We start from the raw sequence: 4738 nt of genomic DNA, 5'->3' as shown, positions 1-4738 counted from the left end.
GGCTAACTTGTGATTATAGATCTGTTGGGGGGATCTGGTGTGCAAAGTCAGTCTTCCTGCCCCAAACTTTCACTTCTGAAGTTCACTGACCACTGTGACCACTGATCACTGACACGCTTTGCAGAGAATCTAAGGTGGAGCAATTGCGTGGCAGGTACAAGGTCTGAGTCTGTCCCCCGCCAAAAAGAAAAGCGCTGATCAAGAAGCCCTGGGTGAGCAAGTCTTCAAGGACACCGCGTGATGAGCTGTGGTTAGAACAGATATTTAGGGGACTAGTAGAACAACTAGTTAAGGCCTACTAACCAGGACACTGAATATGGTAATAGGGTTGTGCTCTTTGGCCTTGATAGCAACAATTCAAAACAAGTAAGAGGAGATCCACCACACAGACCTAATGGAACAGATCCAGGGCCTGAGTTCAGCTCAGGAACCACCACTTTGAAATCCGCCGGCTCTGCTTTGGTTGAACAGTGAACCCCTCTGTTGAAGTCACTAAACAGTGCTTGGACATCCTCTGAGGAGGGCACTCAAAACCCCTTGGCCCGTCCTAGTCTGTGGCCCCCTGGGTGGCTCAGCATCCTTGTAGCCAAGAACCTGGGTCAGGTCAGGCATGGTGGGCTGTACCTGTAGTCCCAGGTACTTGGGAGGCTGAGGCAGGAGGATTGCAGGTTTGAGTCCAGCCTCAGCAACTAACCTTGTTTCAAAATAAAAAATTAAAAGGTCTGGGGATATACTTAGTGGTAAAGTACCCCTGGGTTTAATCCCCAAACCAAATTAAAAAAAAAAAAAGTTTTTTTGTTTTGTTTTAAAGACTTTCTTCAAAACGCTTGCTTTGCTGTGTCTACCAGACCAACAGTCCAAAAGTATTATGTCACAAAACTATTCTGTCTGCCAACTCTACCCAGGTCCCTGCCCTGCTAGACCAGTCTGAAAACCGCCCACCTCTGGTCATAAACCGGCCAGCGTCCTCCGTCCCTTCCCACTCCTGAGCCCCCAGTGACCTGCCACAGGCCTTCTGATTGATCAGCAGGTTATTCTGGTGATGATTTTGCTGCAGTCAAAGCTAACATTGGAAGCCAGGCGCGATGTCGCCCGCCTGTGACCCCAGCGCCTCTGGAGGCTGAGGCAAAGCCAGGCACTAGGCAGCTCAGTGTGATGCCCCGTCTGTAAATAAAACACAAAATAGGGCTGGGGGTGCGGCTCAGTTCAGTGGTTGAGTGCCCCTGAGCTCAATCCCTGGTACCAAAATAAGAAAGAAAGAAAGAGAGAAAGAGAGAGAGAGAGAGAGAAAGAAAGAAAGAAAGAAATGGGGAAACTTGCCAGGCGCCCTGGTGCACTCCTGTAATCCCAGCTTCCTGGCAGGCTGAGGTGGGAGACTGAGGCAGGAGGATCTCAAATTCAAGGCCATCTCAAAATAAAAAAATAATAGATGGCCCTGAATGGAGCCCCGAAGTTTGCCAAGGCTGTCAGTCTCTAGCAGGAGCCTTTCTGTGGTCTGTGGGCCATTTCAGAACTTTAGAAATGTAAGGGTCAATTCATTTGAAAGGAACATGTGAGCAAACCACAAAATAATAATAAAATAGAAAGGGCTGGGGATGTGGCTCCCCCAGAGCTCAATCAATCTGAAAGGAAGGAAGGGAGGGAGAAAGAAAGACCAAGCCAAGGGAGAACTGCTCAGAGACTGTGCAGCGGGAGTGGGACGGAGCTGCCCAGGGTCTGATTTCAGGCCACCTGGGACAGCCAGGCCTGTTCCTTCAGGTCCCTTTTTGCCTCTGGGTAAGGCAGGAGGCCTCTGGAATGAGGGTCTTATGATTGAGGTCACAGGAACCCTTTTTATGGCCTGCTTCAAAGGAGGAAGGCAGGACAGGGTCAGAGTGCGACCTTCCCGCTGCTGAGGTTTTCTCCATTTCCTCGGGGTAAAATGCTGTGTTTGGGGTGCTGTGTTTTGAGCCCCCGCAGGGTGTGCCAACAAGGATCAAGGAGTTATTAAATACCGATGGAGGACCCAGCGCCAGAGCTTCTTAGTCAAAAGTCTGAGGTGGGCTGCTAGTTTGCACTTCTAGCAAGTTCTGCGGGACTTGGCAGGTGTTACTGCTGGGCCAGGGGGCGCACTTGGGAACAGCTGCTCCGAGTTGATGGACAGCCTCGGATCTGGTCACCAGGTCTCATTCCGGATCAATCCTTGGTTCGTGCCAGTCTTCATCTCATTGCATCCCGACAACCAGCCGGCGGCGGGGTTGCATTAGCGTCGTTTTAGGGATGAGAAATCCAAGGCTCTAACAAGGGACTGAGCTGCTCAGGTCGGGCAGCCACAGAGGAGCCAAGTCTGGGTCTGAACGCTTGTCTTTCCAAAAGCGGGAGAACACCGGCGCCACCAGTTTCTTCGAAATTTGAGAAATTATCCTGGAAACTGCAGCACATTCCGAGGTGGAGGGCACGCCCCAGGCTACCGCGCCGCGAACCTCCGGGCCTCCCTCCCACCCGGACAGCCTCTCCCTCCCCGGCCTTCGCGAAGCTCCGTGGAGACACGGCGCCCCCTGGTGGCTGCTCTGCGGTCTTGGGCCCCGTGACTAACTCGCAGGATATTATCCCGTCGGTTCCATCCGCAGAAAGAACGCAGGGTGTTGAAAGAAGGCGGGGACTTCAGAGCTGAGGAATGCAAAGGACGGGCGGTGGGCCGGTCCCTAGGGACCTCGGGGGCTGGGACGGCCCAAGCACAGCTGGGAACAATGGCTCTCACCTTTGACCTCGCCAAGCCTGCAGAGGAATGCAACTCAGGGTTGTTGCAAGTGCGTGCGCCCCTGGACGTGGCTGCCCGTGAGCTGCTCCATTTGTTCATATATTTTTTCACTTGGCAGATATTACAGGGCCTGCCAGGTGCCAGCATTATTATTCTAACTGCGGGGGACAGAGAAATAAACAAACAGAGCTGGGCACGGTGATGCCCGCAGCCATCCCAGCGACTGGGGAGCCCAGGGTAAGAGGATCGCCAGGTTCTAGAGCTGCCCCAGCAATTGAGTGCGACCCTGTCTCAAAAAATAAAAAGCGCTGCGGAGGTGACTCAGCGGTAAAGCGCCCCTGGGTTCGGTCCCCAGTACTGCAAAAATAAGGGAATAGCATGACTCTTGCTCATGTTGAGCTTGGATGGTCCTAGGGTTTGGGTCCTAGGGGCCCTCTTTCTAGATGGTTCAGTGTACATTCCCAGTCCAGGGGCTGGGGATGGAACCCAGGAACTTGATCATGCTGGGTAAGTGCTCTACTGAGGAGCCACACCCTCCTCTAAGTTCCTGTCCAAAAACAAGCAACAACAACAACAACAACAACAAAGACATCTCCAGGTTGATGATTTCCCTACTTGGGTTTCCTGTCCCCATGAACGTGTAAATTTGCAGGCGGTATCTTCAGCCATCAAGGTTGTCCAAAACAGAATTCTTGAGAACCTCTTGCCCCACTGTTGCCTTTCCATGTGACAAACCACAGAGTTGGGGGTGGTCCTTATCTCTTTCCCTCCCACTCCACACCAGCAGCTCCCAGCCCCCTCCCGGCCATTCATGCCACCTCTTCTCCCTGCCCCCACTCTGGCCCCACTGTGAGCAGTTTCCAGTCTGAAGTCAGGAACCTCCGGAGAAGTACACGCAGGCCCCTGGTTCCTCTACTGAAAATTGCCCTTCTTTTCTGCAACAGCCAGAGTGAAACCAACGTCTTTGCCACCGCCTCCAGTTTCCTCCTTGACCTTCCCCAGCCTTCTCTGCCTCCTTCCTATCCCAACCTGACTCCCTTTTGTTTCTCAAACTAAAACTCCCTCCCAAGGGAACGGCTGCTTCTTCCAGCATCTTCACCTGGCGGGTTCCTTGTCTTCTCTGTTCTCAGTTTAAATGTCACAGCTGGATGCTTTGTGCCAACCCGGCCTCCCTGCTCACTTGCCCCACAAACCACAGTGCCACCACCCGGATTCGAGGATTGGCCTGGGATTCTGGCCTCCCAGAAGTCCCTTCCTAGCATTTCCTCTGAGGCAATAAACAACCCCACGTCCTACCAATAAATTTCTTTTCTTTTTTTTTTTTTTTTTTGGCTTTAATTAGCCAGAGGTGATTTCTATCAGTTGTGACTAAAGAACCCCAAGGACTGCAGCTCTCCTTGTTAGGACGCCATGGGGTGCTAGAAGTACTGTGATGCTTTAGGTCAACAACCTAATGATAACTGAGGAGAGAATAACAACGGTATTAGTAATGCATTCAATAGTATATAAATAGTGCAACAGTACCCTCTTAACCATGTGGGATAGGTTCCAAGACCCACAGTGTATGGGCTTCCAGTTTTTTTTTTTTTTTGGAGGGGGTACCAGGGATTGAACTCAGGGGAGTTAACCACTGAGCCACATCCCCAGACCCCTCCTTCCCCGCTTTCTTTTGTATTTCATTTAGAGACAGGGTCTCAATGCGTTGCTTAGGACCTCACTGAGTTGCTGAGGCTGGCTGTGAACTCCTGATTCTCCTGCCTGAGCCTCTTGAGCCCCTGGGATCATAGGCATGTTACCAATTTGTTAAACAAAACTGGGTCTTTTTTTCTTCTTTGCAGTACTAGGGACTGAACCCAGGGCACTTTACTACTGGGCTGCATCCCAGCCCTTTGTATTTTGAGACAGAGCCTCACTAAGTTGCCCACGTTGGCCTTGAACTTGGGATCCTCCTGCCTCAGCCTCCTGAGTCATAGGCATAACAGGCTGTGGCCCCGTGTC

General features: G+C 51.8%; 1 pseudogene; it reads left to right on the top strand.

Moving 5' to 3' along the window:
* Positions 1–1429: 1429 nt before the first annotated feature.
* LOC124086009 (small nucleolar RNA SNORA2/SNORA34 family) lies at positions 1430–1554 on the top strand (annotated as a pseudogene).
* Positions 1555–4738: the final 3184 nt, after the last annotated feature.

This window comes from Marmota monax, unplaced genomic scaffold, assembly GCF_021218885.2.
Source record: "Marmota monax isolate L192 unplaced genomic scaffold, Marmota_monax_Labrador192_F-V1.1 WCK01_AAM20220418_F8-fsc00014, whole genome shotgun sequence".
Lineage (NCBI taxonomy): Eukaryota > Metazoa > Chordata > Mammalia > Rodentia > Sciuridae > Marmota > Marmota monax.
This window is presented reverse-complemented; position numbering and strand designations above follow the sequence as displayed.